This window comes from Podarcis filfolensis (genome assembly GCF_964270895.1).
Source record: "Podarcis filfolensis genome assembly, chromosome: 2".
Lineage (NCBI taxonomy): Eukaryota > Metazoa > Chordata > Lepidosauria > Squamata > Lacertidae > Podarcis > Podarcis filfolensis.
The window spans coordinates 94279025-94305300 of NC_139605.1; the positions used below are offsets into that span (position 1 = coordinate 94279025).

Here is a 26276-nt window from a genome sequence, read left to right on the forward strand (position 1 = left end):
ATCTGTCAGTATTATGAAAACACACTCCCTTCTGCCTAGCTCAGGAAAGCTTTGTGGAAAAATGGAACCAATGATATAGCAGATGGCAGAAGATCCACAAGTAGAATTGTGTGCCATCTATGATGCTTATACTAAGGGGCTGGCCATACATTACGCAACCCACTTGGTGTGATTTTTAAGACTCACCAGCTACTAAACGAAAGGACAGCCAGCATGATGCTTCCCCTCCCTGCAAGATGCTTGCACAGAACCAACAGAATGGTAGAGTTGGAAGGGAACTGAGGACCATCTAGTCCAACCTCCCGCAAGGCAGGAATATGCCGCTGTCCCATATGGGGATCAAACCTGCAACCTTGGCATTATCAGCACCACACTCTAACCGACTGAGCTATCTGTTGGAATCCAGTTACCACCAGTCCCAGTCAGCAAGGCCCATGATGAGGGGTGATGAGAGCTGTAGTCCAGTGACGTCAGGAGAACCACTACATTGGCTATCCCTGCCCTAAAGCAAAACCTTAGAATTACAATACCCATACATGCCCAGGGGTCATTAAATCTGAGCTTGCCTTGGTAAAGACCAAAATATTTGTTCTCAACATGACCCTATCCCTCCCCTCCAGAGGGAGGGAACAAAGTCTTCTGACTTTAGTCTGAGCTTGAGGTACTGAGCACTACTGTGGGGGGGGGGGGGTAAACTCCTATGCTTGTCTACAGTTGAGGAGAGGGCTGGGATATATACTGTACCCACTGGACTATGCCTTAGAATGCCCAGAATGCATCAGTAAGACTCATAGTTCTCCAAGTGCTTTTGAGGTTTGGTGCCCAACCAGAGAGAATCCCTGCCATTCTCCCTTGCTTCTCCAGGAACTAAAGAAAGGAGAGGGGAGGCTCTCCTTGATTTTGTGCTCTGGTGAGAGCAGAAGATTGACTCGCTAGCAGGAGGCTCACAAGGGTATTTGTGGATCCCTGTCCATGCCCCAAACCCCACACTTTAACTGAGCTTTTAACAACAAATCCAAATCATGCCTTTGCTGCCATCCCTGTGTTCCCACTGGATGGCAAAGGGATCCACCCTGCCGCTAAGCAGGAATCCTGTGGCAGCACTGTAGCCAAGGAATCTGCTAGGACTCAGAGTTCTAGACATCTGTACAACTCAAGATAAATATATGTTCATTTTCTGACACCTCACACTAATACTAATACAACACAATGTCAAAGGCACATAAGAACAGTGCAGTTGGCAGCAAGTGGACCTGTGAATCTGACGGGGGACACAATAATTCTGATAAAACAAAAATACTGTATACAGTTTTGTGTTTGCAAGTGTGTGTGTTTGTGTATTAAAAGTAGCAGCCTTTCTTAGGTTGGAACCTCTAAACTACATTCTTGAGAAGGCAGCAGTCAGAAACAATATGCCCAAACTAAGAGAGGGAGAGAAAGAGAACAAATTCTGACGGTGCCCAATAAAAGCAAGTTAAGGGATGTAAATAGTTCCCCTTCCTTCCTCAAGACCCTGGAATGACCACTCTGGCGGCCTGTTTCCCCCTTGTTTTGCTCTTGCCTATGCTTATCCTTCTCTTCATGTAAAGTGTAACACAGGGAGGACAAATGAGACTCAGTGAGAGGGAAATTAAAAGAAGGCAAAATGGAAGAAGCTGCAGCAATATATCCCTCCCCCTTGTTTTCGGTGCAAGCTCATCTGTTCTCCTCTTCCCACCCTTAGTTCAAGCCCCTTCCCTCTCTTCTAAACCTCAATCCTAAAATTACTTATTATCCGATCACTATAGACTCACTTGCCCTGCAATCTGCCATCATGTACTTATTTATTTATCACTGGGATTTATATCCCCCTTAAGGTCACAGGCTGGGTTACATCAATAAAAGCAAAAATACAAACAAACCCAAACAAATTGTACACAAAGATATAAAGTTGTAAGCATTAGGTATCTAGAATCAGTTTATAAATTTACGATCTGATAAAAAATGATTTCTGGTGACCACACATTCTTGTTGCTCCTTTGCCAGGCTACAACTTCCCACACTTGCATTCTTCTCTTGCCTTGCTCTTTGGAAGAGCATCCATGTTTATACAGTCAAGCCCCGACCAAGTCGTTTTTCTGCTCATCTGCTGCATCGGTGGCCCAAAAGCTGAATCTCAGGATCCCACCATGCAAGGTGATATGTTGGGATGGGCAAGCAGAAAGTCTGCTCCCCATGAAGGGGTGTTGAGTGCTGAATAGACCCCTTAAAGGGTCTTGTTTTAGTTCTGCTATACTGCTCCTAAGGGGAAAAGGTTTACCTTGAGGGCTACTTTGGGAAAGATTCAATCGTTCATTCATTCATTTTCCACTGTTCACCCTAAGGTCCTAGAGCAAGTTACAACATTAAAAAAACACACCATTAAAACTGTGTAAATCAAGTTACAACCATAAAAATAAGGCAGGTCCCAAAAATACATATCTCAAGTGTCAATAGCCAGGGTAAAAAGAGCAACCTCTGGAAGCTATATTATGAAGGTGCCAGACACATCTCTGTGGGGAGGGCGTTTCACAGCTTAGGGGCCACCACAGTGAATGCCCTCCCCCAGGACACGGACAAACACACACAGTCTCTGAGGGCAGAGAAACTCCCAAGAGGGCCCCCCTCTGCCAATCTCAGCACCCAAGAGGCTCTAAAGGGGAGGAAGCAGTCATTCAGATATTGGGGTCATGACTCATTTCCCAAATTTTGGTCTCCAGCTGTTGTTGGACTACAGCTCCCATCATCCCTAGCTAGCACAACCAGTGGTCAGGGATGATGGGAACTGTAGTCAAAAAAAAACAGCTAGGGACACAAGTTTGGGAAACCCTGATTTAGGGGTTTTAAACATCAACGTGCGCACCTTGAATTGGGCCAGGAAATGAACGGGCAACCAGTGCAGCTCTTTTAGTACAGCAGATGACCGTGGCAGCCTGCAAGTTGGGAGAGGTGTGCTAGGCCTCTCTTCTTTCATATTTCTCTTTTAAGTGAAGATAGTGGTGCCAGGGAACCAGGACAGTATGATGAGTTGGGTGTGCATGCACGCAAAGCGAGTGGCTCACTTCAGGCGGGCTCCACTACCCACCCCAATTCTGTGCCACCTATGTGACGCATTCCTAGTTGTGAAGCATGCGGTAGGACCCACTTTGGAGGTTGTGCACAGCTGCACTTGTGGCAAGAGGTGTACAGCACCCACTGTACAACTGGCAATGTTTCCTAGGGTAGGTTTCTTGGGCTGCACACTCCTTGGTTTGTTAGTGCAGTTATGCTGTCCCAGTACATTATGGTGCCGCAGCTGTTGCTAAGTTATGCTAAATATTAATAGTAAGTATATTTTATAGCAACCACTCTGCAACAGAAAAAAAAACAAAACCATTCTAGGGAAATTGTTCACTGCTAGAAATCTTTATCAAAATCTACCACCTGCCAATCGGCAGCTAAGATTTCCACGGGGGCTGTGTCCCTCTAGCTTATTTTTCTGTACAACACATGCAACTTCCGTATCTTTCAAGTACTTAACTGGATCCTATCTTTTCCATAAACTGTCTTACCTTAAACCACACGTGTTTCTGATTGTTGCTGGGAACTTAACTTGCTTGGCCGGCACTGATGGCCGGGACTTTCCCCTGTGGAAAACTGAAAAGCGAGTAAGGTCCAGGGGCACAAATGCTTTCCACGTGCACCAATATTCAGATATGCTTTGCTAGCTTTCGCATGCATACAGCCCTCTCCCTTTATACAGGGTTGGCTTTTTGTCCAAGTTTAGACACTGGGATATTTAGACACTGTGGTGTAGAATCAGTGTGGTGCTACACTGCAGAAAAGTACATCTGGAAAAGGGGTGAGAAACTTGTTCACATTCAGATGCAGCCTTCCCATTTATATTTCCAAATTGCTTACTTGGTTGCATTTAACATGATTTAAATGTACAATGGGTGCCAAGCTGCTGAAAGTGTACATTACACTTATTTCATAACATTTTAACTCTGAAATTGTTGCCCCCAAATGTGGAAAACTGAGGCAGGTTGTATAAAACTTATATACAGACTTAGAAATCACTTTTAAAAAAAACGAAGGATTGGTGGGGTGTCTTTTTACTTGCCTCTTTATGACAGTTTAAAAAACAAACAAAACTGGTCACATTTCCCCCTGCTTCCCCGCTAGTGGAAGCTGAGATGATTCTAACAAAGGTTGCACAGCACAGAGACACATGTGTCCATATGTTACCCCTTCCTTTCTTCCTTTTTAGAGAGACAGAAAGTTGCAAGCCTACAAATTCTGTGACTAATTAAGGCTACATCTGCCTGCGAGCATATGCACCTGGATCGTGGGGTAGAACACCTTGTGATGGCAAGGAGCCAATAGAGGGTAGCCTCCTCTCAAGACCATGAAGAGCATAGCATGACCTTGGCTGCAAAGGGCACTTCCAGTCACAACTCTGGGGGGCAGCCAGGACATAGGACAGGTGGCTTCTCAGCAGGCAGGTTGGCTTTGAGCAGCAATTATCTCTTAGTTGGCAGAGTGGAGCATGGTTCGGAGCCTGGGACTCAGCAGTCACCCTAGCTGCTTGGTGAAGGGGATGTGAGAGGTGACAAGATCTGTGGAGAGTTCCCCCACAGAACAGAAATGAGGTCTCCTAGGGACCACTAGGTAACAAAGGTTTTCTTTGGGATTCCTCCATACTTGGTTGGCTCAGCATGCTGGCTTACATCCCTCACACCCGGAGTACTCAGAGAATAGTAAAGGTAAAGGTACCCCTGCCCATACGGGCCAGTCTTGACAGACTCTAGGGTTGTGTGCTCATCTCACTCTATAGGCTGGGAGCCAGCGCTGTCCGCAGACACTTCCGGGTCACGTGGCCAGCTTGACAAGCTGCATCTGGCAAGCCAGCGCAGCACACGGAACACCGTTTACCTTCCCGCTGGTAAGCGGTCCCTATTTATCTACTTGCACCCGGGGGTGCTTTCAAACTGCTAGGTTGGCAGGCGCTGGGACCGAACGACGGGAGCGCACCCCGCCGCGGGGATTCGAACCGCCGACCATGCGATCGGCAAGTCCTAGGCGCTGAGGTTTTACCCACAGCGCCACCCGCGTCCCTACTCAGAGAATAGACTCTGGCTAATCAGTTTCTTCCCTTCAAACTGTTGGTGATTCTTTGTTAAAGAATTAAATGTGCATAAGGCCCATTATAGCAGTTTGCTGGGTGTTGGTTTAACCAGAGAGTGCAGGGCACCTTCTAAGTTGGGATCTATTTGTAACCATGCAAAAACAGGTGGGGTGCTTTGGGGCGGGCATCTTGAGGAAGGAGATGAGCAGGGATGTGTAGAAGTGGAAAGGGCACAAAAAGGATGCCCTGGCTGGGTGCCCAGGTGGTGCCATGATGCATATGCAATAGGGCAGAGCATGGCCATATCCTATGCCAAACACATTCACATGTGCAGCCCACTCCCCAAAGCTCAGCTCACTCTTGTGTGTGCATCCTGCTCACACACAGTCTAACACCCAACAACCACACACAGCTTCCTTGAATGGATGTTTCTAATACCAAGGAGACATTCTGAATCACTAGAGTAAATAACCATCTGAAACCTACCCAAGCTTGGGGCCTAAAGAGTTAAACTCACAGCCCTCCAGATGTTGTTGGACTGCAGCTCCTATCAGTCCCAGATGACCAATAGTCAGGGATGATGGGAGTTGCAGTCCTACAGCATCTGGTGGGTCACAGGCTCCCCACCTCCAAGTTAAACTAAGGAACAACGTGGTAGAGAAACAGCAGCATGTACATTCTATCAAGGAAAGGTGCGCTGTCAAGTTTACACCTGCAAGATACAAGGGACTGAAAAGGTAAACAGGAGTCCAAGATGGCAAAAGAGACCCAGAAATTGCATTTTAGCCTACTCCTGGTTTAATTAAAAGTCTCTATCTCTTTGTCTCTGGATTTAGACGATTGGAATGTAAAATAAACTGTTTTGATGCTACAGGAAGCAAAGTCCAGAACTTGTTAGAAAGCTAGTATTTCTTCAACGGTTTTAAATATTATTTTTGCAGTGCCGTGTTAACTTTGCCCTGCATTATGTTGGTGTCCTGGAATCACACGTGTAACCCATGCACTATCCCTTCCCTGTTTCAGTCCTTAATGTTTCGTTTTGCAGTGCATATTAAGTGCGGCCTGCTGTAGCGCGAAATGAATTTTCACATACAAGGTAAAAAGGACACTCCCCTTCTGCTATTTTTTTTAAGGGTCATTACAAATATACATGATTTTAGTGTTAAGGCTGCTGGAGAAGCACACACACTGCATTTTTTGGAAAGAAGTACAGCCTCCTCTCTTGGATTGAGCACAGGCAAATCCTGGTTTTATGCTTTGCAGCAGAAGCCAGATGTGCAGAGTGCTGACTGGCTCCCCTCTGCATCACTCATGAAGGTGCCTCCCTCTCCCCGCCACCCCTGCTGCCTTTAACAGAGTACTTCTTCAAGAATATAATAATGGCACGCAAAAAATGTTTGATCAGATCCATATGCCAGCTGCTTCAGAGGGGGAAGTGGGCAGCCCATGTGTGGCATGTGGGAGGGCTGAAGAAGAAGAGCCACACAAAGAAGAGGAACAAAGGTAGGAGGAAGCAGACTCACTCCACAGTAGAAACACCTGTGCCTGCTTCCATATACAGCGGTACTTCAGGTTACATACGCTTCAGGTTACAGACTCCGCTAACCCAGAAATAGTACCCCAGGTTAAGAACTTTGCTTCAGGATGAGAACAGAAATCATGCTCCGGCAGCAGCGGGAGGCCCCATTAGCTAAAGTGGTGCTTCAGGTTAAGAAAAGTTTCAGGTTAAAAGAGGACCTCCAGAACGAATTAAGTTCTTAGCCCGAGGTACCACTGTACATCTCTATACATGCTTAGGGTACAATCCTAAGAGGCACGGATAGCTACATCCTCCATTCATTTGTCTAATCCTCTTCAAAAGCCATCAAAGTTGATGGTCATCACTAACTAGTGGGCCTGAATGCAGCAGGAAAAATCACAGCATCTAGAACAGGGATGTGGACCCCTGGCCTTCCAGATGTTGCTGAACTACAACTCCCATCATCTCCGGGGGCCGATGAGAGTTGTGGTGCAGCAGCATCTGCAGGGACAAAGGTTCCGCACAGTTGATCGAGAACTCTAGGAACCAAGGAAGTCACCTTATATAAAGTGAGGCTATTGGCCCATCTAGCTCAGTATTATCTCCTCTGAGCTGCAGGAGCTCTCTGCACTTTCAGGCAGGGCCATCTCTGTCTGGAGATCCCAGGCTTGAACCTGAAGCCTTCTGCATGAAACCATGCATTCTACCACGAAGCTGTAGTGCTTCCCTTCCTGCCGCCCGCAGAGTTATATTCCGAGTTATTCATATGTCTGTTACTGACAGAGCAACAAAATTAAATAAAATTGCCACCTTTTTAATCAATACTGGTTCTTTCTCTTAAGCTGCCTGGCTCAAAAACCTTTCTTGCCTGCTGCTGCAGTCACCTGAAATTCAGGGTGCACACACACAGACACATCTCAAAACATCAGGAATAAATAGAAGTGCTTTAGAAGAACTACAGTGGGTCAGGGATAGAGGCGGGACAGCAGCAGTTTTAGCAGAGTAGGAGAAATGAAGGCTAAAGCTGAGAGACCTTTAAGGAACTAGGATGAGGATAGTTTTAGAGGTCTGCAGGTTACTGAAGGCCACGACCCAGTGACTTGGACAGTGAGCCAGATGGAAATGGGTGAACTGAGTCACAGCTGCACCACCTACAGAAGCTGGTCCAGCAACTAGGGCACATCAGAATAATGAGTCCTTTGAACCTGAGAACCCCAAGATAAGGCCCTCAGGGACTGCAGCCTCCAAGTCAGACCCCACTGAGAAACCAAAATCCTTGCCCTCAGATGCATCATGTACCAAACCTAGCCATCATCACAGCTAGCATATGCAGCAAGAGATGAAACAGAGCTGTCTTTCTGGTCAAGACCCAAGCCAGAAAGATGCCCCTCTATGCATTCCCACTATCCAGCAACAGTGGAAGGGGCCAGGGCGAGGTACTTAGACTCAGGAACTTTACGGGGAACCCTGGGGGCCTCCAGATGTTGTTCCAACTCCAAATCCCATCAACCTCAGCCAGCAAGCCCAATGGTCAGGGATGGTACAAGTTCTAAACCAGCAACATGGATAGCTCAATTGGTTAGAGCATGATGCTAATAATAGCCAAGGCTGCAGGTTTGATCCTCGTATAGGACAGCTGCATATTCCTGCCTTGCAGGGGGCTGGACTAGATGATCCTCAGGTTCCCTTCCAACTCTACAATTCTATGACTACCTGGAGGGCCGCAACTTAGCAACCCCTGATATAAGGACTCAGATAGCATCTGGTACTTTTTGGAACAAGTTGTCTCTTCCCTGAGACCTGCCTGGAGTTTTCAAGGGCATCTTTCTCTCTCTCTGACCACTCTCATTTTCTGTTTCTTGACCTTGAAGTGGGTACATGATCGCTTCCTGACAGTCCCCTGTTCCGGCTACCTCTTTCAGACCATTGCCAGACCTGCTTCCTCCAGATTCCAGCATGGGTTCATCTTTCCCCAGAAACTAGACGCTGACTGGCTTCAGTGGGAGAAAAACCGAAATGCTTTCTTATAAATGATGTGCAGGGTGGAAGAAAAGCTTCCTTAGAATTCTTGCTTGCTAAGGCAGCATAAATGTTTAATTCACAAATCAAGTGGCAGCTCAGCAGGGGGCAAAGTGGATTTTTCCTCACACATAAGAGTATCATTTCTCCTGCAGGTTGAGCTGCGAAAGGCAGTAACCGTTTCACAACTCAGGGTCTTGGGAAAGGATCTATGCAAAAAGAAAGAAAGAAAGAAAGAAAGAAAGAAAGAAAGAAAGAAAGAAAGAAAGAAAGAAAGAAAGAAAGAAGTCCCTATTTTGTGTGTAAAGTCAACTTCCTCTTTCAAAATCATTCTGAAATATTTCCTGCTCCCCACCCCAAAAGCTGAATAAGCGCACATAGGCTTGAGATGAGTCTCCCTGCTTTTTCTTGACTCAGCTCATACACAGGCACCGGGGAAAAAGTGCATATGAAGCCGAGGATAAATCTGTCACTACGGAAGCATATAATTAACCTGCAAGACTCATTGCCACCAGGATGGGTCAAGAACAGAGATTACCGGGGGGGTGGGAGGTGGGACTAGACAGACCTGGAGCTGAGCAAACAAAGCTCCACTGCAGTGAAGCAAAGCCTATTTACAAGTTTACTCAGAAGTAAGATCCAAGGAGTTCTTAGGTAAGTGCTGACAGCAGCAAAATATTGCAGCCCTAGCAATCACAGTCTTTAAGTCCTTCCCACATTACATGCAGACTTATTGGGGTGTCTGAAAGCTCATACTACTTGAGAACTATGAGCAACGTCTGGCCATATGCCAGTCTATTAATACTGGGGGCCAAACTAGGCACGATGGCAGTATCAGATCTTCCTGTGTTATTAAAAACAAATGAAATGACAGCCACCTCTCTCTCTCTCTCTCTCTCTCTCTCTCTCTCTCTCTCTCTCTCTCTGTGTGTGTGTGTGTGAGTGAGATTTTAATCTTGGGGCTCATCTACACTCACCTGTTTCCCCACACTTTCTAGGAACAGGTCCATGCCCACCTGGTCTGTGTCCGAGATTCCCCTTAGAGTCCTTTCCAACTCAACAATCCTATGATTCTACAATTTTAATGCTGAATCGGAACAAAGGTTTTCTGTGGATTGCCTGCTCCGATTCAGTGGGCAAGAGTGGGTTTTCAAAGGGGAAATTGTGGGGCTGGTGGGGGAGTGCTCAGACACAGACCTGGAAAGCCCCGACCTGTGCCTGGAAATGCAGAGCAAACGTAAGTGCGGATGAGCCCTTCAAAACAATGAAGAAGGGAAGCGTTAACCCCTTTCCCTGCCCCAATGCAATGGTCCTGACATACCCATATCGTAGCAGCTAATGTACACAAGCACTGGGCAGCTTATTGGGGCAATGCAGAGCTCGCTGGCGTTCCGGAAATCTGAACCAAGATTGCTTTGCTTTTTTCATTTGGAATAAATTCTGCACCTCATCCTCTCTTTTGTGCAGGAGTTGATACTGCATGGTCCCAGTGGTTACTTGTAGTCTGGAAGGCCAGGAAGCTCTGATCAAATGCTCCAGAAAAATGAGTTACTATGACCAAACTAAGGAGGAGGATATAAATCTTCTGGCTTTCAACATGGGGCCATTTGGATGAGTGCTTCCTGGGGCAGATTAGCCCCCATCTGCCCAAAACATGGGAAGTCTGGCACCAAGCTTTGAAGCAATCAGGTGCTGCCACTGTGGGAGACAGGATAATAGGTTGGATGGTTTTTTGGGAATGAACCAGGCAGGTAATTCCTACCTTCCTGATCTCACCCTTGCAAGCAGGTTTCCAATGATAAGAGCCAGCTGGCTGTCTCCAATGTAGCTCAAATATCCAGAAACCCCAACTTTTAAAAAATTGCTAGTTCCTTTCAAAGCAATGGAGCTTAGGATACAGCTTCACTGATTTTGTGTGTGCTTGTGTGTAATATATGGGCGTATTATTATTTTTTTTAAATGAAAAGTCAGCTTTCAAGATGCAAAAAGCCCCTTGGAAAATTCCCTGACTTAGCGGCCTTCCCTTTCACCCCCATACCTGTTCGCAGCCCTGCTGCTTCAACACCATTTTTAAGGGATCTTTCATCTTCATTACACAACGCTTGCCAATCAGGGATGCAGTAGAGAACATATTGATATTATAGTGCCACATAACCACCAGATGTGTGTTATGCAAAGAAATCACTAAGGGTAAAATAACCTTTCCCATTGTCCCCCCTCACTAAAGTGGGAGAAAAAGGGACTGTATCCCTGATGCTTGCACAACTGGGCTGATGCTGCCTATATTCTTAAGTTGCACAGCTGGTTTCATTTACCACCAGATCTGCACTCAAGTCATCACATTTCCTCTTTCTGAAGAGGCTGGTTCTACCGATATAGGTAGAACTGGTGCAAATTTTCAAAATCCCATAGTTGCTGCCAGTCTAGGAAGGACCGAAGTGTGCCTTTTACTACATTTCATGGACTGACCTTAAGCCCTACCACCTCTCTGGGTCCTTTTCATCTTTTCGCATCTCTCTTCTAGAGCATGAGACTGTGAATCTCAGGATTTTGGATTCGAGCCCCACACTGGGCAAATGCAGGGGGTTGGACTAGATGATCCTCATGGTCCCTTCCAACTCTACCATTCTATTATTCCAATGTACATAGAGGGGATGATAAGTTAAAGCAAGAAGGAGTACTAAAGAGGGGGGGGGCGTTGGGGGAAGGAATCAGGTGTTCCAGTTTAGCCAAGATAGAGTTTAGCTAAAAAGTGGAATGAGACACAAGGAAACCATGGTTGGTAGAGAGCTGAAATAGCATGGACCTGAGCCCTCAATTTCTGAAGCAAATACTAAAGTATATGCATCTCTCTCTCTCTCTCTCTCTCTCTCTCTCTCTCTCTCTCTCTCTCTCTCATCTTCCTTTAAGCCTTTAGAACCTGCTATAGATGGGAGAGGTGCCTTGTTGCAAAATATTGCAAATTTCACTTCTACTTGCAAAAATCATGGAAAAGTAATTAACAAGGCTCTTCTTGGTGGCGGGGCAAGCAGTTGGGGTGACTGCAAAAAGGAAAATGCACAGCTTTTGAAGAAGGAAAAAGGAAAGAAGCCTGTGGAATGGAGGAGGGGTGCTTTGCTGCAGGAGTATGAATACATGTAAGAGATAACAACGCTGGTCTTTGGCTCAGTTTGTGTTTGCCATAGCTGCAGTCTTATGCACACTTATCTGGGAGTAAGTTCCATTAAACTTAATGGGATTTAATTCTGAGCGGGCATGAACAGGGTTGCACTGCAGAGGGCTACACAAGCCCTTTAGCATATTTGAGTTTGAGTTGTAGAGTGGAAGATGGCTTCGCCTCTAAGGAAACAGCAATAACAGCAACAATAAACAAAATAGGTTGTGCAGGGAGATATTGTGCCACTAGTAGAACTGCAGGAATGCTCTGTTAGATGGCCACAACATTTCAGCAACCATCACCCACACAAAACTCACAACTGCCATGGAGATTATGGTTTGTGTGACAAGAAACAGAAGCACCCCCTTAGGAAAGGCTTACTCACAATAACTGAGTAATAGAGGCTGTGTACACACCATACATTTAAAGTGCATTTGAAACACATTTCCCAGCCCCCTCCCCCAAAAAAGTTCAAAGGTTGTATTGGTACCACTCTATTTTGCCTTGGTCAGACCACACCTGGAATATTGTGTCCAGTTCTGGGCACCACAATTTAAGAAGGATGTTGACAAATGGAACATGTGCAGAGGAGGACAATCAAGATGATCAAGGGTCTGTAAACAAACCTTATGAGGAGTGGTTGAGTGAGCTGGGTATATTTAGCTGGAAAAGAGGACTGAGGAGATATGATAGCCATCTTCAAAAATCTGAAGGGCTGTCACACGGAAGATGGAGCAAGCTTATTTTCTCCTGCTCTGGGTAGGACTCAAACCAATGGCTTCAGCCGCTTCTTGTCTTGCGGTCCCTCTGCTCCTACCCAGATAATAGCTAGAGTTCCTAGCACTTGGGCCTTAAAAACCTTAGATACCCTCCATCTAACAACTAGGGAAATCTCAGAAAATTTAAACAGTGAAGAACACACACTGCTAATTTCCAAAGCTTGGCCTCTGGTGCTGTGAACAGCCAGCTTGCAGCCAAACCCACCGAAAAATTCCTAGGTTTCACCCTCACTTTTTACTCCCATTTCCTCCCCGCCACTTATGTTCCAGTAATTGAACTGGGATACTTGTGCAGAACCTTCTCTCACATCAGTCAGAGAAAGACAGATCCAATACATATACTCAAAGCAACTTTCAACATTTGGTGGTTCTCACGAGCCAAGTAGTTAAATAAGCCGCTTTTTGCGTGTGTGCTTTCATCAGCAAAGCAGTGGAAGAATGGTTTCCTATCCGTAACCCTTTCATTAAATAATAATTTATTATTATTTTTTTGTAGTGAAGTGGTTAGTGTCAAGGCTCTGGCTAATTGGAGACAAGCACAGGCTAAATCACCTCTGATTATGTATTGTCTGTGCAAATGTACTTGCAAGGACTGGTTGTGATCCTAAATGAGAACCAAGCTCCGGGAAACATTTCAGGAGAATATACTGAGCACAAATCAAGCTCTGAGGCAATGCAGGAATGCCTATTGGAAGTGGGATGGTAGCGGAGGAAATCTAGGGGTGGAGGGGGTTGAGGCTGGCACTGCAGGACTGTGTTCTGCAACGACCACAAGGAGATACGCACAGCACGGGGTAATTTTAAACAATGGACTTAATGGGCTTGTGAGCTGTCTTATATGGGGAGCATTACTTCAAAATAATGCTGCGTTGGGTAGCCCTCCTGCAAGTTCAGCTCCCTTCTCTTCAAAATCTTGCCCTGACGGCACCACTCTTTGCACGGTCACTTCAAAGGCGTTTTGATTTGAGTCAAAGGGTAATTCAAGATCACCACTTGTTGCACCCGACTCCCTGCACATCTCAACTCATTTCTAAGCACGTCCCTTTCTGCTTCTCATCTCTTTTATTGCCGTACCACTCTGACACCCAGCTTTGGTTTGTGGAGATGTTCTGATCTCTGCTGTTATCATTATAAAAGGGATAGTTCCTTAGCTATTTGCTGCAGAATGTCCCAGGCACTGTGGTCAATGGTGACCACAGACAGCAACAGCTGCCAAATGACAGCCAAACGGCTGTAGTTCCGTCATCGGCTTGGAATCAGAGCTGGTGGTGCAGGTGGTAATTCAACAGGCTTACCCAGACACATAATTGCTCATGGGAGCAGTCTACCTGTATGAGAGGTAAGAGGTAAGGGACTGGGCTCATGGATGACAGCTTCTCCTTTTCCATGATGAAATAATAATAATCTGTCTGTCTCCTCATTTTGTTTTGCCATAAAGGAGAAGAGACCTGCTGCCAGCCCCTTCTCTTGATGCAGGCCACTTGCAGTTATTTGCGCTTATAACCCAGCTGCAAGAAGATCTGCACCACCCTGGAGAAAATGTTGTAAGTTAGCCATACTACAGTTCTACAGCCATTGGCTTTCACTGAATCAGTCCCTGAGGGTCTGGCCAAGCCTGGGGTTCCTGAGTAGCTGAAACAATCACCCACCTTCCTAACCCTGCCGTCCAAGGTGTTGTTAGGGGACGGCTCAGGGGACCTGAGCTCCAAGTCTCTGGGCTGGGCTTCAGATCTCCTGGCCCTTCACTCACCAAGGTGTGTTTGTGTGCTGGCTAGGTGCCCTTCCTCCTGCCATCTAAAGGTGCTTCCAGACTGTTGTTCTTTCGCCATGGGATTCAATCGCATGGCAGCAAATTCAAACTGAGCAGTCAAGGTGGATTTAGGCCTCTTTTGCAAAGCTGGACTTCTTGCAATAAGCGGGGAAATGCACTGAAAAGTATGGGGCAATGATTGCTTGATGGGGTGTTGTATAACCAACGCTCAATAGCTGGCTTTGTCTAACCTCCCTACAAGCTTTGAGCAAACCAATCAGGATGGAAGCTCAATAAGTGGGTTTCCTGAAAGCAACCCTAATTTGCCCAGATACGTTCTATACATTTATGCATTTTTGTCACGGGCCCGTACAATGCACCTGATTGTTCCTCTGGTCCATGGCTTGTCAGGGAAGAGCACAGGGGGAGAAGGGATTTCTGATGCTGATTATCCTATATATCATCAGAATTACTCACAGCTTTTTAAACCATACTGTCCAATCCCATTCAGCTAGCTGAGAGAACCTGTCCCTATCCACAGCTCAGCTTCATTCCTAAACTCCTAGGGAAAATCATATCGGACCCAAGGACCTATAACAGTCCACCAGGATGAAAAAATAAAGGACTTTTGGGAATTCACATTACCAATGAAGTTTTATAATAAATAAAGGAAAAGTCTTGCTTTATGTTTTGTTCATAACTAACATATGCATAACATATCAAGGGTAAGAAATGGACATATGTCTAGTCAAAATACTTTTTTAAAGTTCAGAAGCTGTGGGTTGAAGCTGTGCCTCTCACTACTGAGCTTTTTAGACATGTGGCTAATTCTGTGCATGCATACCTGAGTATAAAATGCAAAGTGAGAATCAGCCCTGAGGGGCATCTTGCAATCCTTCTTTGTAGAAAGATCTCTCTGTCTCTCATTTTCATCACTGATCAAAAAGTGTGCTTCCTGCACACTCATGCCCCCACCCTTCAAACTGGCATGAGGGAGGCACACAGGTCTAGTTTATGTAATTTATTTCTTCTCATACAAACAGCCCTGGCCTTCTGCAATATGCATTAATGTGGACGATCCTAATGTGTGACCTAAATACAGTCGTACCTTGGTTCTTGAACAGAATGTGTTCCAGGAGTCCGTTCAACTCCTGGAACCATTCGAAATCCAAGGCACGACTTCCGATTGGCTGCAGGAGCGTCCTGCAGCCAATCAGAAGCTGCGTCAGATGTTCGGCTTTCGAAAATCGTTCAAAAACCAGAACACTCACTTGCAGGATTCGATCAGTCGGGAGCCAATTTGTTCTGGAGCCAAGGCATTTGAGATCCAAGGTACGACTGTAATCCCCAGTATCTTCAAATATAATTCCTGTGGTTGTTTCAGCTGCTGAGATAGTGGAAGATGCTGCCAGTTATAGCTGTATACATGGATCACATATTAGCCTTGAATACACAAGCTTGGAGAGGAAGGTCCAGCATTGTTTGTACAGGGTAAGAAAATTGTTGTGAATCAGATGGCAGCTTTCCCCCCCTTTTCTTTTAAATTGGGCCTATGAGAACACCCATTTTTCAAAAGCACACAAGCCACTTCTATTCATTATAATGCTGTTACCAAGCCTAGGTAGGGACTGCCTTTTCCAGTCTTCTTTGCACATGCTCCATTACCATTCTTAATTCATATTGCACTTTCACAGTCCAATTGCCATTTTTTTTTTTGCAAGTGTTATTCCAGCCAGCCAGGGAAACTGTGAGTCAGGCTCACGTGTTCAGGGACTGGGCAGCAATAGTGCTGGTCATTCTCTTGGACTGCAAATGCATTTCGTGGCCCCATCTTTTAAAGTAGTTTTGCCAAGCTGGTGCCCTTCCGATATTTTAGGCTACAACTCCCATCAGACCCAGGCAGCTTGCTGTTGCTGATGAGAGTTGCAGTGCAGTCCAAAAGGCTGGATGAAGACTGATGAAGACTGCTTTGAACCTAGCCTGGATATCTGAGGGCAAAGTTTCCTACAGCAAAGGGTTAGTGTATGATGACCTTTCCTAGTTTGGGTCTACAAGTACCATTTGAAGTAAAACAGAAATTCAGATTCATTTCGCTGAAGTCGCTTAAACAAATGTCATACAGCTAGTATGTAAGAAGAGCCCCGCAGGATCAGACCACAGATCCAACTAGTTCAGCATTGTGCTCTCACTGTGGCCAACCAGATGTCTGTGGGAAGCTTGAAGGACCAGAACACAACAGCCCCATCCCATTGTTCTCCAACAGAATTGTATTCAGATTTATGTGGCCTCTAATACTGAAGGTAAACATACAGCCGTCATGCTTAGTAGCTATTGGAAGCCTTATCCTTCATGAATTCATCTAACGCTCTTTCAAAGTCATCTAAGTAGGTGGCTATCACTGACTCCTGTGAGATTGAATCTCATAGCATAACTATGAGTTCTGTGATTTTCCGATTTTCAGCTTCACTGCATGTCCCTGAGTTCTAGCATTTTGACGGCAAGAGAAGCTTCTCTGTTTCCACTTTCTCTGCACCATGTAAAATCTTCTATTATGTCCCGCTTTGCTTGCCTTTCTTTCTAAATTAAAATACCCTAATGTTGTAAACTTTCCTCTTGAGGGGAGTTGCTCTAGCAATCATTTTGGTTGCCCTCTTCTGCACCTTTTCCAGTCCTATATTAAGTCTTATTTGAGGTGTGACGACCAAACAGCATTCCAAGTGCAGTCGCACTACATATTTGGATAAATGCTTTATCATATTGGCAGTTTTGTTTTCGATTCATTTTCTAGGGCTCCCCAGAATGGAATCTACCTTTGCGGTATCAGCCACACACACTGGTTTGATATTTTTATCGAGCAACCTCAAAATCCATTTCTTGTTGGTCACTGCCAGTTACCGCCTGCCATAGCAAAAAAGTCCCTCCTTTAAATACTAATCATCTGCATATGCTAATTCATCTAAATCTATATGCAAATTTAGGTTTTTTCCATTGATTAGCATTACGACGAAAAAATACTGGGAGGCAAGTGAAACAAAGTCTTACAAATAGTTCTTGATTCTTGTTCAAGATCTAACCCTACTGCCTTGACTGCAGGTTCTTCCAGATGGTTACTGTTTTGCCTTGCAATTACAGCGGTTTGGGGAGTCTTGAGCAAAGCCCACTTCCTCAAAAGATCGGACTTTTAGCAATAAGGAAAGTGATGGGGAAATGCACAGGAAAGTGTGGGGTGACACTTTCGATAGTCGTCCCTCAAACAAATCAGGATCAACGCTCAATAAACAGCTCATCTGGAAGCACCCTGCTACTGAGCTGGACCACAGAAACGTAAAATCAAACACTCTAGTTTGCCTGGGGAAACTACCATTTGAAGTAAAACAGAAATTGGGGAGTTGGGGGAAGAGGAAAGGACAGCAGCTTCCTTTCACACAGTACTCTCATAAGAATTTGGAACTGCCAAGCATAGATAGAGAAACACCTCCAACAAAGCTCTTCGAATAAGGCATTGGCTTTCCCAGGAAATGTTAAGACAAGTTAACACCTGCCACTGGGGCACTAAGGTCCAGCGCCATTCATCTTCAATCTACACTGCATTCCCAGCCAGGCCCTCATTCACCCCGATAACGTGCAGTCAAGGCTGAAGTGTATTCTTGGGTTTCATAATTGTTTCCTTCTTCACCTGGCTGAGCGTTCAGTAGTATCCTGTAGATTTAAAAGGAGGATGCTGACGGCTTAAAGGACTAGCGCTCAGAGAGGCCCTTTCCACATATAATCCAGCTGCTCGGTACCTTTTTTTCAGTGGCAGACTGCCCCCCTTGCACTGCACGTATTCCAGTTTTGCATGAGGGCAGTGGTGCAGAAGAGAAAGCCGGAGAAGACATGGAGTTCTGCTTGGAACAGAACACACAATGAATTAGGGGGCCTCAGATTTCATTCCATGCGGACTAATCTGTCGGGAATTCAGGCACAATGATAACGAAAGGTACAGGGAAGTAAGTGGCAGGGCTGCTGAAAGATCCTCTAAGTTGTCCTAACCTCCACTCACAAGACACACTCCTAGGACAGCAGGCGATGGTTCACCTGTAATTCCAGCATATTCTACTTTTCCAAGTAATACGTATAAATAGAGTTGGCTCTTGCCCGGCCGACAGAGATCTACTGCTTCAACTGCCATCGGCTGTGATTCCAGAGAAGAACAGGGTGGAGAGACAAGGTGCCAAAGAACCCTGCAGAGCCACACACCTTCAGTTTAGGCCCTGGCCCCTAAGTGGCCTTTTAAGCATAAAAACCAAAGAATTCACCTTGCTAACAACAACACTTGGAAGAATATCCTCTGGACAGATTAACCAAGAGTCCATCCAGAGCGCATAGCAAAATCCTAGGATTGGGGAGGGGGTTGGAACAGGAAAATAAATGCAAAGGCCCGCTCCCACCAGCCAATGAGGAAGTCGCAAAACCCCTTGCTTGCCAACACCCACCTCCAAACAGCCAGCAAAACTCTGGAAACTAGCAACAACACGTAAACGAGGCAACCGGGACTCGCCCAAAGCCGGGACCTACCCAGAAATACATCATCATGCTGGCAGCCGGGATGTCCACAGAGCCACAGAGAGGTGGTCCGGCCCAGGCCGCTGGGTGTCTCCCCGGACCCCTGGCTCTCTCCGTCCTGGGATGCTGACTGGGGTTCCCTCCTTTCACAGGCGCGGTCCCGTTGACACCAGATGCAGGCCACCGCGTGCCTCCTCGGAGACTGCCATGGGCAAATGACGTGCCAACTTGGTGAAGGAATCGCAGGTGGGGGTTGGGGGTTTGGTGGCTTCCAGGAGGGCGGCAGCTGAGACAAGGGAGCAAGACCCTGACAACAGGAGGTTGGGTTTTCTGTGGGGTTAACCACGAAAACACCAGCCCCTTGGAGGGAAAAAGGAGGGAAGCAAGCCAGACCTGTTCTTCCCACAGAGGTCCTGGAGCAGGGCGGGCAGGCGGGCGGGCAGGCTGGCAGCACAGGGTTTGCTGGCCGGATGTGAGAGAAGAGGCGCCTCAGCAAACGGACAAGCGGGCTCACTTGACAGGTTGCCGTGGATGGGATGGGTGGGGTGGAGGCTCTGTGCCGTGGGGATGCGTGTTATGTATGTGCGTGTTTGTGTGTGTGTGAGAGAGAGAGAAAGAGAGAGAGAGAGAAAGAGAGAGGCAGCTGGGAGCGGAGGCTCCCGCCGCTCTGACACTCTGCAGTGTATGTCCTGCCTCAGCATTTTCCAAGCTACCCTGTCAATAAGGAAACTGGCCGCTCATGTAATTAACCTGTGAGGTGCCAGCTTCCTCCCTGCTGGTGCCGAGCCTCCAGGCATTCTTGCTGCTCTCTGGCCCTTGGCTTGTTACCATAAGCAGGTCTTGCCGTGATTAAGGAGGACAAGGGCAGCTGGTGACACAGACAGCCCCTGTTTTAAAGGGCAGCGAGCCTCCAGGCTGACAAGAGATTCAGTTCTCCCAACTCCAAGGTTATAGAAAATAAAGGCCTCAAGGCCTAACTAAAATCAGACACTCGTGTCAACTGTGGGGGGAAGTCTGTGTCCCAAAAAGCTTGCTAGCTAAGCTTCTTTCCGAAAGGACCTAATTCTAGTATATTGCTAATTTTGTTGGTGCCATGCTCACAGCTGCAGGGAGGTTTTGCGAGGCTTCCCACCCAAACAGGGTGTTCGTTTTATCACTGATGGGGAGAGCACATCTCTCTACTAGGCTGGGGTTTCTGATTACGGCTATGAGGCGGGAAATGGGGTTACCTGGGCATCAAAGGCTGCAGAGTACTGGCTAACTCTCCTGTGCTTTGCCCATATTGTTCAATCCACGCTAAGCTCTTGGACTATGCAAGGGCTTCAGACTCAGGGGCAGTTGCATGCCAGAAGGACCCAAGAAAGGTTAGTGGGAGCTGTACATCAGCACCCAGATGGCCTCTTGTGTGCCGCGGCGCCCTCTACTGTTAGCAACCTCATGCCCAAGACACTCCTCCAAACCAGAAAATGGAGGCTGCACTCTCGGCCTGCCTTAGTAACCTTCATTCTCTTGGCAAAGCACCCACTGTCTGCCGGAGCCCAGTGTCCATTCTTTGGCAGCCCTTATTCTGGAGAGAACTCCCAGTGACTTTTAAAGGAGAACTCTCATGCGATGGCCCATTTAACTTCTTTTCTTCTCTTTTTCTCAAGACACAGGGTGTCTCTGGACCGAAGAGCAGTGAAGAGACAGGGAAGCCTAGTTTCCAGCTTCTCCTGATGGCCCAAGAGCAGGACTAGATGCTACAAAACGCACCACCTCCCTTTCCGCCCTTCATTGTGACACCACACCATGAGTTTACCCGCCTTCTCATTGCTGGCTGCTAGTGACCACAAAATGCATTGCATAAGGACACTGCAACATGCATTATGCTATATGACAGGCATAGGCAAACTCAGCCCTCCAGATGTTTTGGGACTACAATTCCCATCATCCCTGACCACTGGTCCTGTTAGGTAGGGATCATGGGAGTTGTAGGCCAAAAGCATCTGGAGGGCTGAGTTTGCCTATGCCTGCTATATGAGATGCTAACAGGAAGAAAGGAGACACAGAAATGGAGCAGCATCAACTTCATCTGTGCAACATTTAGCTCCATCTGCCCTGACGGTGAGCAAGCTGAACACTGGGGCCTTGGATGATTCCATTGCCCCTAGAACGCCAAGCTAATGTATTTGGACATCAGGCCACATTATTCCTCTATCCACAAAGGAGGGGGAAATTAAACAGGGCAGGATACATGCCCCAGAAATGGTACAAAATGCCTTAAGTGAATGAAGCCCCACCTGATTTTCTCAATAGCATACACAATGTCCCGCTCAACTGTGCTGAATTTCTGCTGCTCCTGCCAAGCCCAGGAGGAGTGAAGGCCCCCCCAACCTGCCTCTTATATGCACATGTGAAGAGGACTTGAACTGTGTGCTTCAGAGAGGAGGGTGAGACTCTAAAAAAGGGCAGGGGCTTCTATCCCTTTAAGATTTCACATATCCCATTGGCACAGCTCTGCCCCCCCCCAACATAGCATGATGGCAATGGGGGACTTGCACCTCTTAAACCCCACTTCCCCCTTCAAATCTCTCCAAGGGGGAGAGGGTCTGGTCCTTTCGGGAATACAATCATCAAGCCAAGTGCTCTGCTGTGTAGCCTTTGATTTGCTTCTCTGTTAATTCATACAATGATTTGATTGGTCTATGGCACAGCTGCTGTTTTACATTATTGGATTATACCCCAGTGTGCAATTCTCCAGAGTTCAGCACAGTGAATAGCTATTCTTGCCCTCCCTAAATTACGGATCAGGGGCTGACATTAACCCCTCCATCAGCTACAATGTCAGAAGGATGCTGGTGTTCTGCATGGAAGGCAGGGCAGTTACTGACAGCTGGGTGCTTACAAGCCAAGACCTTGACTGCTCAGTGATGACTGTCCCAGTGACACCAAAGCCTGAGACTCTGTGGCACGTGTGTGCCTCTTGCCCCTGTTCTCCATCCTTGGGCACAGGCTTCTCAGGCTGTGTACTTTTTGGGGCATGAATAACTCCAGCAAGAACGTGGCACGGTGATAAATGACTTTGTCCAACATGAACACACACAATCCATCTGCAATTAACACACTAGGAAATCGCACACACCTGTTTGGCACCAGGCTGGACTGTCATCTTGGTTAATGACCCTGAATGGTGACAATCAAAAGATCAGGCGAGAAGCTCACACTAAACTAGCAAATGAATCGAGTTTTGCTACAGACCTCGAGCAAACTCCTCAGCTTCTCCAGGGTACATTGCCCCAGAGTTAACCTCCCACAGGGCTCTGCTGTTCATGTTGGGGTGGTTATGTGACTGTAAGAAGGAGCTCTGGTACAGTTGTGGAGATGCTGAGGGCCAGGGCTTTTTTGCAACTGGAACCCGCTAGAACTCAGTTCTGGCACCTCTAGGAGAACAAGGCTTGGGTGTGCTGCAGGCTCCATGGTAAGGGCGTGCCTTGTAAACATTTGCCAATGCCTTAGAGCTGGGGTGAGGAAATTCAGAGTGCAAGAATACTGCGTCTGACGTTTTACATGACTGGGATAAGGAGAAGGACCTACACAACTGCCTTGTGTAACTGTGCGGCATCAGAGTATGGATTGGGAACTGGGGGAGTAGTGGTGCCATTCAGATTTTGAACTACTGTACTCATCATTTCGGAACATTGGCTGGGGCTGATGGGAGCTGAAAGTGCCAAGAGGGCACCAGGCTGGCAATGCTTGCTCTAGTAGAAATCTTGCCTCTGCCATGAATACATTAGGTGACCTTGGACAAGCCGTTATTCTCAACCTCTCCCAAGAGCTTATATAGTAGTAGTAATAAGAACAATCCTAGCCTACCCTATGGGGTGGTTGTAGAATTACTGAAATGATTAAATAGAAGTGTCAGATTTCAGTGGATCTTGGGGATGACTACCAGTGTAATGAAGTGGTGGGCAGCCTATGATCCTGAGCCGTTATTTGTTTGTTTGTGAGATTTATACATTGCTTTTTGAAGAAATCCACCACAAAGCGGCTACAACATTTAAGAATACAAATCCATTTCACAAAACATTTCAAAACACGTACTGTGGAATTCAAATTGGAGCTTAGGAGATGGTTCTGTCGGCGCAAGCATGTCTGCTTGTCAGATGGAACCATCTCCCCTCTCCTTCCTTGGGGGGGGTCTCCTGACCCCCACCGAGTTGTTTTGGGGAATGTGGGAGGCATGTGGGAGTGAGGAGAAGAGAGGGGAAAGCCCTATGGTGCTAATGCGACTCATCCGTCATTTATCTTAAAAGTACCAGCAAAAATATTGAGTGAGTTTAATCCCTCCTCATTTTCCAAAGACTGATCTGGCGTTGTAGCTACGTACATTTTTAAGCTATGAGCCAGGAAGCCCATGAGTCAAACCCCATCTCAGTCGCGAACTCACTTAGGTGACTTCAGACAGCCATTCCTCAGTCCTCATTTGTGATACAAGTATACCTAACAAAACAGGTCTACCTTACATCAATTATTATTAATAGGTGCTTCCAGATAGTCACTAATTTGGGTGGGATTCAACCACACACCAGCATATTCAGTTTGCACATTTATAGTTAAGTAGGAACTCTCGTGCAACAAACTCACATCCCAAAAAATTCTGACTTTTTGTGGTAAGGAAAGTGATGGGAAAGTGTACTGGAAAATGTGGGATGACACTTGCTTTTAAGCAGCCTCATCTAACCTCGCTGCAAACCAACTCAAGTAAATGCTCAAAAAACAGCCGACATTTTCTAATCTCCCTACAAATAAGCAAAGCAGGATGAATGCTCAATGAACAGGTCATCTGGAAGCAATGATGACGACGAAGACAACGATGATCAATTATCATCATTAATTTACTACCACCACAACATTACCAAGTGTTAGCTTCACTTCCAGGCTCTGGGATACTAGCACTGTAGATAAGATTTAGCAGATTCAGCAGATGGCACCTGACCAAACGCTCTTCTCTTTTGAGATTAAATATGAACCTACGTGGACCTTTCTCCTGTGTGCATCTGCTAGAGAACAATGATCTTGTCATCTTATGCCTTTCCTAAGTGAATTATGCCTGAGCAAACCAAAGTGGTCCCTAGACTCACACTTGGGTGAAGAGGGGGCCTCCCCTCAACAGCCTCTCCTTCTCCCCCCACCCCCAGGCTTCTGTGTCAAGGAAAGGAAGTTCTTGTGTTACCTTTGGAATCAGCCAAGCTTCCCCCGTGGTGCTCAGTCACTTTGGGCTCTCTAAGAAAGGGAAGAGAAGGAAGAATTGAAATCAATTATTGTTATGGCTAACACACCCACGGTCGATGCCATTTGCTTGCTGACTGGCAACATTCTTTCCGAACATGCGTTATTATCTTCCTAGGAGATTCCGGAAACCTGCCCAGGCTTCAGAAACTGAGCGGCAATATGATCCATGCTCCTGTTTGTACAAGTCAACCAAGGAGCCAGCTGCTGGTCAGAGGGCACTGAATGAAGCCTGCCGTGTTCTGGTTTAAACCTCTTTATTACAAATGCATGATCCTACATTTTTTTCCTGAATGAGCTCAGAGGAGCCATTTAATTTCACAACCACACTGCTGCAAAGCTAAGCTGTGGTAGGTCGTTTACTTACCCAGAAGATGCAATGCTTTGTTTTGTTCTTTAATGTTAAAGCAGTCTCCAGCTGTTTTTGGACTACAACTCCCATCATCCCTAGCTAGCAGAACCAGTGGTCAGGGATGATGGGAACTGTAGTACAAACAACAACAACAACAACAACAACAAAACAACAACAAAAAAACAGCTGGAATCCCAAGTTTGGGAAACACTGTGTTAAAGGCTCAAGTTTCCCATGTGCTAATATCATCACGACCATAAGCAGTCCCAAGCCATCTTGAGGCCATGCCTGTGCATTGCTGCTTCCGATGACCCCAATTCCCTCTCTTCAACAACTCAGGCATGCCATACGTAAATGCTGATTCTTGTCAAAAGGCTATTTTCTAGTTGAAATCAGTCATTACAGTTATTTGGGTGGGATGCAAGGCCGGGGGCAATAAGGGAACTTCAGATCTACAGGAAGGCAGAGAAGTTAAGCATCTTGACTGAGGAATGCTAACAAAGTGCTCTGTGCATCTCAGGCAGGGCCGGCCCAAGACATTTTGGCACCTGAGGTGAACCACAAAATGGCGTTCCCCTGCCTTCCAGGGAAGAAAGGGTGAGTGAAGATCGACATTAGGAACAAGGGGGGAATGAAGAGCTACATCGGGATCTGCTGCCCCTGTGTTTCCTGCTGTCTGAGGCAATTGCCTCAACTTGCCTCATGGGTGGGCCAGTCCTGCCCTCTAGTTTTCTGCTTCTTGCAATCCATGCAACTCTGTGAACACCTCTGTGCCGAAGGGAGATACAAGTACAAATTAAGCGAATGGATTAGTTTTTGGAAGAGATGTGCTCCCAGCTGAAGCACAAACATATGAACAGGCTTTACTGGAGCAACAAAACCTTTGCATCTGCTACTGAGCTCTGGAGTTTTGCTTCCTCAGAGCCACAGTTGCTTTGGGAGAAGGTCCTCTTTGCAAATTGTTGCTGAGGATAAGTTCTGACTCTTGCCCCGCTCCTTGTACTCATAGCCAACGCCACCTTTTAAGGATTCCTGGGTGCTCTGACTGTGTGACATACGGTATGGAGATCAATTATGGAAATTCCTGCCTCTGTGAACCCAATTCAGGGAGAATCACAGCTCATTAGGCCGGGGCTCGCTTCCATTAATGCCGTGATAATATCCGCCCCCATCACTGTGGCTTCCCTGGAAATCGCCCAGAAAGCTCTCCTCTGCAACTCAGCCTGGCAGTAACACGGCCACTACAAAGAAACTCTGTGCTGCCCTCATTCTGCAAAAAAACCAAAAAACCCACTTGCTAAATGAAGACCCTGGGCCCCCTGTGGCTGAGATGCAGGTCTCAGATCTATCCCATGGGTGCGTGTGCTGAGATCAGTCATCTCCCTGCACTCCCATAAGCGAATCCTGGCAGTGGAGTGTTTAGGGACCCAGACATATTGACAAGACCCTAGGGAAATAAATAATAGAAGGGGGTGAGATGGCAGTGCCAATAACAATTTATTACCAAATCCTCACGTCTACCAAGGCAGGCACCTTTGCACACTCAATGGCCAGCCATCCTTCAAAAATCTTACTAGCCAGGTTAGCTCGTGTGAGGGGTAGAGTGCGACTAAGTACTACATCATCATGTGAGCAGGCAGAATTTTGTGCAGCACAGAGTTCCAGTTCACTCTTGCACGATCAAGTAAGGCAGGGATTAAGAGAGTAGAAAACAACAACCCAAAATCAACAACAACTACAGTATCTGCAACATCCATGACAG

At 46.6% G+C, this 26276-nt stretch overlaps 1 protein-coding gene across 2 annotated transcripts in view; it reads right to left on the reverse strand.

Moving 5' to 3' along the window:
- RBFOX3 (RNA binding fox-1 homolog 3) overlaps positions 1–26276 on the reverse strand; it is a 222332-nt gene that overhangs the window by 65984 nt on the left and 130072 nt on the right. The window contains exon 2 of one of the 2 annotated variants that reach the window (XM_083598869.1): positions 24107–24156. The exons of the other annotated variant lie outside the window; for it this stretch is intronic. The gene's annotated coding sequence lies outside the window, so the exon portion shown is untranslated. The remainder of the gene's footprint in view (positions 1–24106; positions 24157–26276) is intronic. 2 annotated transcript variants of the gene reach the window in all.